At 40.7% G+C, this 14783-nt stretch overlaps 9 non-coding genes across 9 annotated transcripts; all 9 read right to left on the bottom strand.

The window, feature by feature from the left end:
* Positions 1–59: 59 nt before the first annotated feature.
* Positions 60–141, bottom strand: trnas-aga. Its single transcript has one exon. It is a non-coding gene; the product is annotated as a tRNA-Ser (tRNA).
* A 1743-nt stretch (positions 142–1884) lies between these two features.
* On the bottom strand, positions 1885–1966 carry trnas-aga. The gene has a single exon. It is a non-coding gene; the product is annotated as a tRNA-Ser (tRNA).
* A 2133-nt stretch (positions 1967–4099) lies between these two features.
* Positions 4100–4182, bottom strand: trnal-cag. The gene has a single exon. It is a non-coding gene; the product is annotated as a tRNA-Leu (tRNA).
* Positions 4183–5536: 1354 nt separating this feature from the next.
* Positions 5537–5618, bottom strand: trnas-aga. Its single transcript has one exon. It is a non-coding gene; the product is annotated as a tRNA-Ser (tRNA).
* Positions 5619–7754: 2136 nt separating this feature from the next.
* Positions 7755–7837, bottom strand: trnal-cag. The gene has a single exon. It is a non-coding gene; the product is annotated as a tRNA-Leu (tRNA).
* A 1355-nt stretch (positions 7838–9192) lies between these two features.
* Positions 9193–9274, bottom strand: trnas-aga. The gene has a single exon. It is a non-coding gene; the product is annotated as a tRNA-Ser (tRNA).
* A 306-nt stretch (positions 9275–9580) lies between these two features.
* On the bottom strand, positions 9581–9663 carry trnal-cag. Its single transcript has one exon. It is a non-coding gene; the product is annotated as a tRNA-Leu (tRNA).
* Positions 9664–11408: 1745 nt separating this feature from the next.
* trnal-cag lies at positions 11409–11491 on the bottom strand. Its single transcript has one exon. It is a non-coding gene; the product is annotated as a tRNA-Leu (tRNA).
* Positions 11492–12529: 1038 nt separating this feature from the next.
* Positions 12530–12612, bottom strand: trnal-cag. Its single transcript has one exon. It is a non-coding gene; the product is annotated as a tRNA-Leu (tRNA).
* Positions 12613–14783: the final 2171 nt, after the last annotated feature.

The following is a 14783-nucleotide window of genomic DNA, read 5'->3' as shown; positions in this document are numbered from 1 at the left end:
ATTGGTATAAGAAACACGACTAAACTTCAACCTCCGGAGGGGTCAAAAAAATGCATTTTCGTTGTCGGCAGGATTTGAACCTACGCAGGAAGATCCTAATGGATTTCTAGTCCATCGCCTTAACCACTCGGCCACGACAACGTTGACAGAAGAAAACAGGCTTGTTAGGAGTGAATGGGCCAACAGGCATAGCCTACAGAAAGTGAAATTTAACAACTGAAAGATAATGCAGTAACTCATTATAATGCAATAACACAAAATGTTCCCCTCATTCATTTGTTATTAAGTCCAGCTGTTTTCTTATTTAACCTTGATCTTTGCTCAGCTCCAGAAGGTCTGCATTTGAGAGTGTTTATTATGAATTGTTATTTCACTGTGTGAAGTTGTTATTTCATCATTCTTATTATTACTGCTGAGCAGCATGACTCCTGAGAGGCACTAAAAAACTTTCAGAAGTGGGATTTGAACCCACGCCTCCATGGGAGACTGTAAACTGAACGCAGCGCCTTAGACCGCTCGGCCATCCTGACTACAGCACAGTAACTGGGTATCGGGTTAAAGTGTATGCGGTAAAAGTAGAAATATGAACAACACTCTAAAATCACCACAGAGACCAGAACAACTATGCACGATACTGACTTGCACTTTCAATAGTCATTTGTTTTTATAAATTAAAAAGTCCAGTCATTGATTTAACCTCAATATGGCCTTCAATGGGAAAGAGTAGTAAATCGTCATTGAATGAGCGCTAAACTGGCATCAGAATATGGCCATTCTGATATAAATGATAAAATTCCTCAGATAAGACTGAAAAAGTGTCTGGAAATATCAGCAACCATCAGGGTAAGAGTGACAACAGGTCCACATGGGGGAAATCCTTACAAATGGCTTAATGAGTCATTTCAACGCAATCGTGTTATTATTTATTTTCAGGGTTTAACAAGGCAGCTCACCTGTGATTTGACATTAGATGCGGCGACTTTGATTACCCTGCAGACGATATTTTTGTTCTTCCCGCCAATAAAATCCACTGACAACGACCGACGAGTTCTGCGTTCCGAGATTATTTTTGTTATTTGCCTGTTTGGGGCCCGCCTGTGAAATTGCGCGATTCTTGCAATTCTCTTTCAGCCTCTCATCAACTAGCTGTTTTTGCAGAATATTACAAATACGATAGTTATTCACTACTCATATTAACTAGGTGTCATTTACGTTACCTTAAGTCATTTATTTTTCAACTGGATTTTACAAAGGTGCATGACATGCAGGCGCTAAAAAGTTGTCAGGAGGGGGTTTCAAACCATGCCTATAGGGGAGTCTGCGACCTGAATGACTTAATGGTTATTTTCAATGCAATCAAGTTTTTTCTTTTTCTTTTAGGGTTTAACAAGGTTTCTCACCTGTTACCTGTGGCTTGACTTTAGATGTGGCCAGTTCGATTACCCTGCAGCCTAAGAGTGTCTTCAGAATATGGCCAATTTGACATGAATTTAAAAATGCCTCAGTTAGGACCAAAAAAGTGTCTGGAGCTTCCCGTCAGGGTAAGAGTGACAACAGGTTTCCACATGTCAAAATGGGGGAAATCTTAGCAAATGGCTTCATGGTTTTCATGAGAATCGTGTTGTTGTATTGTTGAGTGTATCATGGGATCTCACCTGAAATCTGTGGCTTGACTACAAACCTGTAACCTATGCTACTGTGGCCTATAGAGCTAGAAGGCTGGATAACCAGGTGTGTAAAGGTGTGAAGTGGGACAGATGGCCTGCAGTCCTATCCCAAATGGACAACTAATCCCTATGTACTTGCGGAGATCTGAGAGGATGCGATTGGTATAAGAAACACGACTAAACTTCAACCTCCGGAGGGGTCAAAAAAATGCATTTTCGTTGTCGGCAGGATTTGAACCTGCGCAGGAAGATCCTAATGGATTTCTAGTCCATCGCCTTAACCACTCGGCCACGACAACATTGACAGAAGAAAACAAGCTTGTTAGGAGTGAATGGGCCAACAGGCATAGCCTACAGAAAGTGAAATTTAACAACTGAAAGATAATGCAGTAACTCATTATAATGCAATAACACAAAATGTTCCCCTCATTCATTTGTTATTAAGTCCAGCTGTTTTCTTATTTAACCTTGATCTTTGCTCAGCTCCAGAAGGTCTGCATTTGAGAGTGTTTATTATGAATTGTTATTTCACTGTGTGAAGTTGTTATTTCATCATTCTTATTATTACTGCTGAGCAGCATGACTCCTGAGAGGCACTAAAAAACCGTCAGAAGTGGGATTGAACCCACGCCTCCATGGGAGACTGCGACCTGAACGCAGTGCCTTAGACCGCTCGGCCATCCTGACTACAGCACAGTAACTGGGTATCGGGTTAAAGTGTATGCGGTAAAAGTAGAAATATGAACAACGCTCTAAAATCACCGCAGAGACCAGAACAACTATGCACGATACTGACTTGCACTTTCAATAGTCATTTGTTTTTATAAATTAAAAAGTCCAGTCATTGATTTAACCTCAATATGGCCTTCAATGGGAAAGAGTAGTAAATCGTCATTGAATGAGCGCTAAACTGGCATCAGAATATGGCCATTCTGATATAAATGATAAAATTCCTCAGATAAGACTGAAAAAGTGTCTGGAAATATCAGCAACCATCAGGGTAAGAGTGACAACAGGTCCACATGGGGGAAATCCTTACAAATGGCTTAATGAGTCATTTCAACGCAATCGTGTTATTATTTATTTTCAGGGTTTAACGAGGCAGCTCACCTGTGATTTGACATTAGATGCGGCGACTTTGATTACCCTGCAGACGATATTTTTGTTCTTCCCGCCAATAAAATCCACTGACAACGACCGACGAGTTCTGCGTTCCGAGATTATTTTTGTTATTTGCCTGTTTGGGGCCCGCCTGTGAAATTGCGCGATTCTTGCAATTCTCTTTCAGCCTCTCATCAACTAGCTGTTTTTGCAGAATATTAAAAATACGATAGTTATTCACTAATCATATTAACTAGGTGTCATTTACGTTACCTTAAGTCATTTATTTTTCAACTGGATTTTACAAAGGTGCATGACATGCAGGCGCTAAAAAGTTGTCAGGAGGGGGTTTCAAACCATGCCTATAGGGGAGTCTGCGACCTGAATGACTTAATGGTTATTTTCAATGCAATTGAGTTTTTTCTTTTTCTTTTAGGGTTTAACAAGGTTTCTCACCTGTTACCTGTGGCTTGACTTTAGATGTGGCCAGTTCGATTACCCTGCAGACTATAAGAGTGTCTTCAGAATATGGCCAATTTGACATGAATTTAAAAATGCCTCAGATAGGACCAAAAAAGTGTCTGGAGCTTCCCGTCAGGGTAAGAGTGACAACAGGTTTCCACATGTCAAAATGGGGGAAATCTTAGCAAATGGCTTAATGGTTATTCATGAGAATCGTGTTGTTGTATTGTTGAGTGTATCATGGGATCTCACCTGAAATCTGTGGCTTGACTACAAACCTGTAACCTATGCTACTGTGGCCTATAGAGCTAGAAGGCTGGATAACCAGGTGTGTAAAGGTGTGAAGTGGGATAGATGGCCTGCAGTCCTATCCCAAATGGACAACTAATCCCTATGTACTTGCGGAGATCTGAGAGGATGCGATTGGTATAAGAAACACGACTAAACTTCAACCTCCGGAGGGGTCAAAAAAATGCATTTTCATTGTCGGCAGGATTTGAACCTACGCAGGAAGATCCTAATGGATTTCTAGTCCATCGCCTTAACCACTCGGCCACGACAACATTGACAGAAGAAAACAGGCTTGTTAGGAGTGAATGGGCCAACAGGCATAGCCTACAGAAAGTGAAATTTAACAACTGAAAGATAATGCAGTAACTCATTATAATGCAATAACACAAAATGTTCCCCTCATTCATTTGTTATTAAGTCCAGCTGTTTTCTTATTTAACCTTGATCTTTGCTCAGCTCCAGAAGGTCTGCATTTGAGAGTGTTTATTATGAATTGTTATTTCACTGTGTGAAGTTGTTATTTCATCATTCTTATTATTACTGCTGAGCAGCATGACTCCTGAGAGGCACTAAAAAACTGTCAGAAGTGGGATTTGAACCCACGCCTCCATGGGAGACTGCGACCTGAACGCAGCGCCTTAGACCGCTCGGCCATCCTGACTAGACCACAGTAACTGGGTATCGGGTTAAAGTGTATGCGGTAAAAATAGAAATATGAACAACGCTCTAAAATCACCACAGAGACCAGAACAACTATGCACGATACTGACTTGCACTTTCAATAGTCATTTGTTTTTATAAATTAAAAAGTCCAGTCATTGATTTAACCTCAATATGGCCTTCAATGGGAAAGAGTAGTAAATCGTCATTGAATGAGCGCTAAACGGGCATCAGAATATGGCCATTCTGATAGAAATGATAAAATTCCTCAGATAAGACTGAAAAAGTGTCTGGAAATATCAGCAACCATCAGGGTAAGAGTGACAACAGGTCCACATGGGGGAAATCCTTACAAATGGCTTAATGAGTCATTTCAACGCAATCGTGTTATTATTTATTTTCAGGGTTTAACAAGGCAGCTCACCTGTGATTTGACATTAGATGCGGCGACTTTGATTACCCTGCAGACGATATTTTTGTTCTTCCCGCCAATACAATCCACTGACAACGACCGACGAGTTCTGCGTTCCTAGATTATTTTTGTTATTTGCCTGTTTGGGGCCCGCCTGTGAAATTGCGCGATTCTTGCAATTCTCTTTCAGCCTCTCATCAACTAGCTGTTTTTGCAGAATATTACAAATACGATAGTTATTCACTACTCATATTAACTAGGTGTCATTTACGTTACCTTAAGTCATTTATTTTTCAACTGGATTTTACAAAGGTGCATGACATGCAGGCGCTAAAAAGTTGTCAGGAGGGGGTTTCAAACCATGCCTATAGGGGAGTCTGCGACCTGAATGACTTAATGGTTATTTTCAATGCAATCAAGTTTTTTCTTTTTCTTTTAGGGTTTAACAAGGTTTCTCACCTGTTACCTGTGGCTTGACTTTAGATGTGGCCAGTTCGATTACCCTGCAGCCTAAGAGTGTCTTCAGAATATGGCCAATTTGACATGAATTTAAAAATGCCTCAGTTAGGACCAAAAAAGTGTCTGGAGCTTCCCGTCAGGGTAAGAGTGACAACAGGTTTCCACATGTCAAAATGGGGGAAATCTTAGCAAATGGCTTCATGGTTTTCATGAGAATCGTGTTGTTGTATTGTTGAGTGTATCATGGGATCTCACCTGAAATCTGTGGCTTGACTACAAACCTGTAACCTATGCTACTGTGGCCTATAGAGCTAGAAGGCTGGATAACCAGGTGTGTAAAGGTGTGAAGTGGGACAGATGGCCTGCAGTCCTATCCCAAATGGACAACTAATCCCTATGTACTTGCGGAGATCTGAGAGGATGCGATTGGTATAAGAAACACGACTAAACTTCAACCTCCGGAGGGGTCAAAAAAATGCATTTTCGTTGTCGGCAGGATTTGAACCTGCGCAGGAAGATCCTAATGGATTTCTAGTCCATCGCCTTAACCACTCGGCCACGACAACAGTTGACAGAAGAAAACAAGCTTGTTAGGAGTGAATGGGCCAACAGGCATAGCCTACAGAAACGTGAAATTTAACAACTGAAAGATAATGCAGTAACTCATTATAATGCAATAACACAAAATGTTCCCCTCATTCATTTGTTATTAAGTTCAGCTGTTTTCTTATTTAACCTTGATCTTTGCTCAGCTCCAGAAGGTCTGCATTTGAGAGTGTTTATTATGAATTGTTATTTCACTGTGTGAAGTTGTTATTTCATCATTCTTATTATTACTGCTGAGCAGCATGACTCCTGAGAGGCACTAAAAAACTGTCAGAAGTGGGATTGAACCCACGCCTCCATGGGAGACTGCGACCTGAACGCAGTGCCTTAGACCGCTCGGCCATCCTGACTACAGCACAGTAACTGGGTATCGGGTTAAAGTGTATGCGGTAAAAGTAGAAATATGAACAACGCTCTAAAATCACCGCAGAGACCAGAACAACTATGCACGATACTGACTTGCACTTTCAATAGTCATTTGTTTTTATAAATTAAAAAGTCCAGTCATTGATTTAACCTCAATATGGCCTTCAATGGGAAAGAGTAGTAAATCGTCATTGAATGAGCGCTAAACTGGCATCAGAATATGGCCATTCTGATATAAATGATAAAATTCCTCAGATAAGACTGAAAAAGTGTCTGGAAATATCAGCAACCATCAGGGTAAGAGTGACAACAGGTCCACATGGGGGAAATCCTTACAAATGGCTTAATGAGTCATTTCAACGCAATCGTGTTATTATTTATTTTCAGGGTTTAACGAGGCAGCTCACCTGTGATTTGACATTAGATGCGGCGACTTTGATTACCCTGCAGACGATATTTTTGTTCTTCCCGCCAATAAAATCCACTGACAACGACCGACGAGTTCTGCGTTCCGAGATTATTTTTGTTATTTGCCTGTTTGGGGCCCGCCTGTGAAATTGCGCGATTCTTGCAATTCTCTTTCAGCCTCTCATCAACTAGCTGTTTTTGCAGAATATTACAAATACGATAGTTATTCACTAATCATATTAACTAGGTGTCATTTACGTTACCTTAAGTCATTTATTTTTCAACTGGATTTTACAAAGGTGCATGACATGCAGGCGCTAAAAAGTTGTCAGGAGGGGGTTTCAAACCATGCCTATAGGGGAGTCTGCGACCTGAATGACTTAATGGTTATTTTCAATGCAATTGAGTTTTTTCTTTTTCTTTTAGGGTTTAACAAGGTTTCTCACCTGTTACCTGTGGCTTGACTTTAGATGTGGCCAGTTCGATTACCCTGCAGACTATAAGAGTGTCTTCAGAATATGGCCAATTTGACATGAATTTAAAAATGCCTCAGATAGGACCAAAAAAGTGTCTGGAGCTTCCCGTCAGGGTAAGAGTGACAACAGGTTTCCACATGTCAAAATGGGGGAAATCTTAGCAAATGGCTTAATGGTTATTCATGAGAATCGTGTTGTTGTATTGTTGAGTGTATCATGGGATCTCACCTGAAATCTGTGGCTTGACTACAAACCTGTAACCTATGCTACTGTGGCCTATAGAGCTAGAAGGCTGGATAACCAGGTGTGTAAAGGTGTGAAGTGGGATAGATGGCCTGCAGTCCTATCCCAAATGGACAACTAATCCCTATGTACTTGCGGAGATCTGAGAGGATGCGATTGGTATAAGAAACACGACTAAACTTCAACCTCCGGAGGGGTCAAAAAAATGCATTTTCATTGTCGGCAGGATTTGAACCTACGCAGGAAGATCCTAATGGATTTCTAGTCCATCAGCCTTAACCACTCGGCCACGACAACATTGACAGAAGAAAACAGGCTTGTTAGGAGTGAATGGGCCAACAGGCATAGCCTACAGAAAGTGAAATTTAACAACTGAAAGATAATGCAGTAACTCATTATAATGCAATAACACAAAATGTTCCCCTCATTCATTTGTTATTAAGTCCAGCTGTTTTCTTATTTAACCTTGATCTTTGCTCAGCTCCAGAAGGTCTGCATTTGAGAGTGTTTATTATGAATTGTTATTTCACTGTGTGAAGTTGTTATTTCATCATTCTTATTATTACTGCTGAGCAGCATGACTCCTGAGAGGCACTAAAAAACTGTCAGAAGTGGGATTTGAACCCACGCCTCCATGGGAGACTGCGACCTGAACGCAGCGCCTTAGACCGCTCGGCCATCCTGACTAGACCACAGTAACTGGGTATCGGGTTAAAGTGTATGCGGTAAAAAGTAGAAATATGAACAACGCTCTAAAATCACCACAGAGACCAGAACAACTATGCACGATACTGACTTGCACTTTCAATAGTCATTTGTTTTTATAAATTAAAAAGTCCAGTCATTGATTTAACCTCAATATGGCCTTCAATGGGAAAGAGTAGTAAATCGTCATTGAATGAGCGCTAAACTGGCATCAGAATATGGCCATTCTGATAGAAATGATAAAATTCCTCAGATAAGACTGAAAAAGTGTCTGGAAATATCAGCAACCATCAGGGTAAGAGTGACAACAGGTCCACATGGGGGAAATCCTTACAAATGGCTTAATGAGTCATTTCAACGCAATCGTGTTATTATTTATTTTCAGGGTTTAACAAGGCAGCTCACCTGTGATTTGACATTAGATGCGGCGACTTTGATTACCCTGCAGACGATATTTTTGTTCTTCCCGCCAATACAATCCACTGACAACGACCGACGAGTTCTGCGTTCCTAGATTATTTTTGTTATTTGCCTGTTTGGGGCCCGCCTGTGAAATTGCGCGATTCTTGCAATTCTCTTTCAGCCTCTCATCAACTAGCTGTTTTTGCAGAATATTACAAATACGATAGTTATTCACTACTCATATTAACTAGGTGTCATTTACGTTACCTTAAGTCATTTATTTTTCAACTGGATTTTACAAAGGTGCATGACATGCAGGCGCTAAAAAGTTGTCAGGAGGGGGTTTCAAACCATGCCTATAGGGGAGTCTGCGACCTGAATGACTTAATGGTTATTTTCAATGCAATCAAGTTTTTTCTTTTTCTTTTAGGGTTTAACAAGGTTTCTCACCTGTTACCTGTGGCTTGACTTTAGATGTGGCCAGTTCGATTACCCTGCAGCCTAAGAGTGTCTTCAGAATATGGCCAATTTGACATGAATTTAAAAATGCCTCAGTTAGGACCAAAAAAGTGTCTGGAGCTTCCCGTCAGGGTAAGAGTGACAACAGGTTTCCACATGTCAAAATGGGGGAAATCTTAGCAAATGGCTTCATGGTTTTCATGAGAATCGTGTTGTTGTATTGTTGAGTGTATCATGGGATCTCACCTGAAATCTGTGGCTTGACTACAAACCTGTAACCTATGCTACTGTGGCCTATAGAGCTAGAAGGCTGGATAACCAGGTGTGTAAAGGTGTGAAGTGGGACAGATGGCCTGCAGTCCTATCCCAAATGGACAACTAATCCCTATGTACTTGCGGAGATCTGAGAGGATGCGATTGGTATAAGAAACACGACTAAACTTCAACCTCCGGAGGGGTCAAAAAAATGCATTTTCGTTGTCGGCAGGATTTGAACCTGCGCAGGAAGATCCTAATGGATTTCTAGTCCATCGCCTTAACCACTCGGCCACGACAACGTTGACAGAAGAAAACAAGCTTGTTAGGAGTGAATGGGCCAACAGGCATAGCCTACAGAAACTGAAATTTAACAACTGAAAGATAATGCAGTAACTCATTATAATGCAATAACACAAAATGTTCCCCTCATTCATTTGTTATTAAGTTCAGCTGTTTTCTTATTTAACCTTGATCTTTGCTCAGCTCCAGAAGGTCTGCATTTGAGAGTGTTTATTATGAATTGTTATTTCACTGTGTGAAGTTGTTATTTCATCATTCTTATTATTACTGCTGAGCAGCATGACTCCTGAGAGGCACTAAAAAACTGTCAGAAGTGGGATTTGAACCCACGCCTCCATGGGAGACTGCGACCTGAACGCAGCGCCTTAGACCGCTCGGCCATCCTGACTACACCACAGTAACTGGGTATCGGGTTAAAGTGTATGCGGTAAAAGTAGAAATATGAACAACGCTCTAAAATCACCACAGAGACCAGAACAACTATGCACGATACTGACTTGCACTTTCAATAGTCATTTGTTTTTATAAATTAAAAAGTCCAGTCATTGATTTAACCTCAATATGGCCTTCAATGGGAAAGAGTAGTAAATCGTCATTGAATGAGCGCTAAACTGGCATCAGAATATGGCCATTCTGATATAAATGATAAAATTCCTCAGATAAGGCTGAAAAAGTGTCTGGAAATATCAGCAACCATCAGGGTAAGAGTGACAACAGGTCCACATGGGGGAAATCCTTACAAATGGCTTAATGAGTCATTTCAACGCAATCGTGTTATTATTTATTTTCAGGGTTTAACAAGGCAGCTCACCTGTGATTTGACATTAGATGCGGCGACTTTGATTACCCTGCAGACGATATTTTTGTTCTTCCCGCCAATAAAATCCACTGACAACGACCGACGAGTTCTGCGTTCCGAGATTATTTTTGTTATTTGCCTGTTTGGGGCCCGCCTGTGAAATTGCGCGATTCTTGCAATTCTCTTTCAGCCTCTCATCAACTAGCTGTTTTTGCAGAATATTACAAATACGATAGTTATTCACTACTCATATTAACTAGGTGTCATTTACGTTACCTTAAGTCATTTATTTTTCAACTGGATTTTACAAAGGTGCATGACATGCAGGCGCTAAAAAGTTGTCAGGAGGGGGTTTCAAACCATGCCTATAGGGGAGTCTGCGACCTGAATGACTTAATGGTTATTTTCAATGCAATTGAGTTTTTTCTTTTTCTTTTAGGGTTTAACAAGGTTTCTCACCTGTTACCTGTGGCTTGACTTTAGATGTGGCCAGTTCGATTACCCTGCAGACTATAAGAGTGTCTTCAGAATATGGCCAATTTGACATGAATTTAAAAATGCCTCAGATAGGACCAAAAAAGTGTCTGGAGCTTCCCGTCAGGGTAAGAGTGACAACAGGTTTCCACATGTCAAAATGGGGGAAATCTTAGCAAATGGCTTAATGGTTATTCATGAGAATCGTGTTGTTGTATTGTTGAGTGTATCATGGGATCTCACCTGAAATCTGTGGCTTGACTACAAACCTGTAACCTATGCTACTGTGGCCTATAGAGCTAGAAGGCTGGATAACCAGGTGTGTAAAGGTGTGAAGTGGGATAGATGGCCTGCAGTCCTATCCCAAATGGACAACTAATCCCTATGTACTTGCGGAGATCTGAGAGGATGCGATTGGTATAAGAAACACGACTAAACTTCAACCTCCGGAGGGGTCAAAAAAATGCACTTTCATTGTCGGCAGGATTTGAACCTACGCAGGAAGATCCTAATGGAATTCTAGTCCATCACCTTAACCACTCGGCCACGACAACATTGACAGAAGAAAACAGGCTTGTTAGGAGTGAATGGGCCAACAGGCATAGCCTACAGAAAGTGAAATTTAACAACTGAAAGATAATGCAGTAACTCATTATAATGCAATAACACAAAATGTTCCCCTCATTCATTTGTTATTAAGTCCAGCTGTTTTCTTATTTAACCTTGATCTTTGCTCAGCTCCAGAAGGTCTGCATTTGAGAGTGTTTATTATGAATTGTTATTTCACTGTGTGAAGTTGTTATTTCATCATTCTTATTATTACTGCTGAGCAGCATGACTCCTGAGAGGCACTAAAAAACTGTCAGAAGTGGGATTTGAACCCACGCCTCCATGGGAGACTGCGACCTGAACGCAGCGCCTTAGACCGCTCGGCCATCCTGACTACAGCACAGTAACTGGGTATCGGGTTAAAGTGTATGCGGTAAAAGTAGAAATATGAACAACGCTCTAAAATCACCACAGAGACCAGAACAACTATGCACGATACTGACTTGCACTTTCAATAGTCATTTGTTTTTAAAAATTAAAAAGTCCAGTCATTGATTTAACCTCAATATGGCCTTCAATGGGAAAGAGTAGTAAATCGTCATTGAATGAGCGCTAAACTGGCATCAGAATATGGCCATTCTGATATAAATGATAAAATTCCTCAGATAAGACTGAAAAAGTGTCTGGAAATATCAGCAACCATCAGGGTAAGAGTGACAACAGGTCCACATGGGGGAAATCCTTACAAATGGCTTAATGAGTCATTTCAACGCAATCGTGTTATTATTTATTTTCAGGGTTTAACAAGGCAGCTCACCTGTGACTTGACATTAGATGCGGCGACTTTGATTACCCTGCAGACGATATTTTTGTTCTTCCCGCCAATACAATCCACTGACAACGACCGACGAGTTCTGCGTTCCTAGATTATTTTTGTTATTTGCCTGTTTGGGGCCCGCCTGTGAAATTGCGCGATTCTTGCAATTCTCTTTCAGCCTCTCATCAACTAGCTGTTTTTGCAGAATATTAAAAATATGTTAGTTATTCACTACTCATATTAACTAGGTGTCATTTACGTTACCTTAAGTCATTTATTTTTCAACTGGATTTTACAAAGGTGCATGACATGCAGGCGCTAAAAAGTTGTCAGGAGGGGGTTTCAAACCATGCCTATAGGGGAGTCTGCGACCTGAATGACTTAATGGTTATTTTCAATGCAATCGAGTTTTTCTTTTTCTTTTAGGGTTTAAAAAGGTTTCTCACCTGTGACCTGTGGCTTGACTTTAGATGTGGCCAGTTCGATTACCCTGCAGACTATAAGAGTGTCTTCAGAATATGGCCAATTTGACATGAATTTAAAAATGCCTCAGATAGGGTCTGCATTTGAGAGTGTTTATTATGAATTGTTATTTCACTGTGTGAACTAAAAAACTGTCAGAAGTGGGATTTGAACCCACGCCTCCATGGGAGACTGCGACCTGAACGCAGCGCCTTAGACCGCTCGGCCATCCTGACTACAGCACAGTAACTGGGTATCGGGTTAAAGTGTATGCGTTAAAAGTAGAAATATGAACAACGCTCTAAAATCACCACAGAGACCAGAACAACTATGCACGATACTGACTTGCACTTTCAATAGTCATTTGTTTTTACAAATTAAAAAGTCCAGTCATTGATTTAAAACCTGTTTAGGATATGGCAGACATATGCCCCCTTTGGAGAGATTGGGTACCCCTAGTAAACTGAAAAAAAAATCTGTCAACAATTGCTAATATATGCAAATTATTATTGGATAGAAAACACTCTAAAGATTCTAAAACCGTTGGAATTATGTCTGTAAGTATAGCAGAACTCACAGGGCAGGCATTCTTCCAAACTAGTTTTTGTGGCCATGAAAGTTGGAGCAACTTTGACGTCATGGCCCCCACCCTTCCCAACCAGTTATGATTCTGGGGAGACGTTCTATCTCTTCCGCTAGATGTCCTCTTTCAGTAGAGCTTTGAATCGTTCAAATCCCGCGAGAATTGACCCTATGGGAGTGAAATTAGTGCGTGCCACGAGAAAATAGGCTGTGCGTAGGGGCGCGAATTGGTCCCAGCCATTCCTTTGTTCCAGCACTCAAGAGAGGGGCAGACGATGGCCGATTGAATTGAAGTTTGTTTTGTGTGTCTAAAACATCATAAAGCTTGCTTCTGCACTTAGTTTGACCTGTTTAGTCGACATATAATATGTAATTTTGAAGTTTTGATGCGCAACTTTTCCGGACCAGAGGACGTTTTGGGTGCATTTCAGCTGATGTTATTAGCCTGTTAGATCTCTAGGGGCGCTATTTCATTTTTGGATAAAAAACGTTCCCGTTTTAAGTGCGATATTTTGTCACGAAAAGATGCTCGACTATGCATATTCTTGACAGTTTTGGAAAGAAAACACTCTGAAGTTTCAGAATCTGCAAAGATTTTGTCTGTAAGTGCCCCAGAACTCATTCTACAGGCGAAACCAAGATGATGCATCAACCAGGAATTAGCAGAATTTCTGAAGCTCTGTTTTCCATTGTCTCCTTATATGGCTGTGATTGCGCAAGGAATGAGCCTACACTTTCTGTCGTTCGCCCAAGGTCTTAGCAGCATTGTGACGTATTTGTAGGCATATCATTGGAAGATTGACCATAAGAGACTACATTTTCCAAGTGTCCGCCTGGTGTCCTGCGTGGAATTCGGTGCGCAATTGCCAGCTGCTTGTACTTTACCATTTGATTCAGGGGAGAAAGCATGTGTCCAAGAACGATGTAGCAATGAAGAGATATGTGAAAAACACCTTGATGATTGATTCTAAACAACGTTTGCCATGTTTTCAGTCGATATTATGGAGTTAATTTGGAAAAAAGTTTGCGTTTTGAGGACTGAATTTTCGGGGTTTTTTTGGTAGCCAAATGTGATGTATAAAACGGAGCTATTTCTAATACACAAAGAATCTTTTTGGAAAAACTGAGCATCTGCTATCCAACTGAGAGTATCCTCATTGAAAACATCAGAAGTTCTTCAAAGGTAAATTATTTTATTTGAAGGCTTTTATGTTTTTGTTGAAATGTTGCGTGCTGGATGCTAACGCTAATGCTAACGCTAAATCCTTTGTTTGCTAGCTACTGTTACACAAATTATTGTTTTCCTATGGTTGAGAAGCATATTTTGAAAATCTGAGATGACAGTGTTGTTTACAAAAGGCTAAGCTTGCGAGATGGCATATTTATTTCATTTCATTTGCGATTTTCATGAATAGTTAACGTTGCGTTATGGTAATGAGCTTGAGGCTGTAGTCACGATACCGGATCCGGGTTTGGGAGATCAGAGAGGTTAACTAGGTGTCATTTACGTTACCTTAAGTCATTTATTTTTCAACTGGATTTTACAAAGGTGCATGACATGCAGGCGCTAAAAAGTTGTCAGGAGGGGGTTTCAAACCATGCCTATAGGGGAGTCTGCGACCTGAATGACTTAATGGTTATTTTCAATGCAATCAAGTTTTTCTTTTTCTTTTAGGGTTTAACAAGGTTTCTCACCTGTTACCTATGGCTTGACTTTAGATGTGGCCAGTTCGATTACCCTGCAGACTATAAGAGTGTCTTCAGAATATGGCCAATTTGACATGAATTTAAAAATGCCTCAGATAGGTCCAAAAAAGTGTCTGGA

The sequence above is a fragment of the Oncorhynchus mykiss genome, unplaced genomic scaffold, assembly GCF_013265735.2.
Source record: "Oncorhynchus mykiss isolate Arlee unplaced genomic scaffold, USDA_OmykA_1.1 un_scaffold_396, whole genome shotgun sequence".
Classification (NCBI taxonomy): Eukaryota; Metazoa; Chordata; class Actinopteri; order Salmoniformes; family Salmonidae; genus Oncorhynchus; species Oncorhynchus mykiss.
Note: the sequence above shows the minus strand (reverse complement) of the source record. Positions and strands in the feature narration are given on the sequence as shown.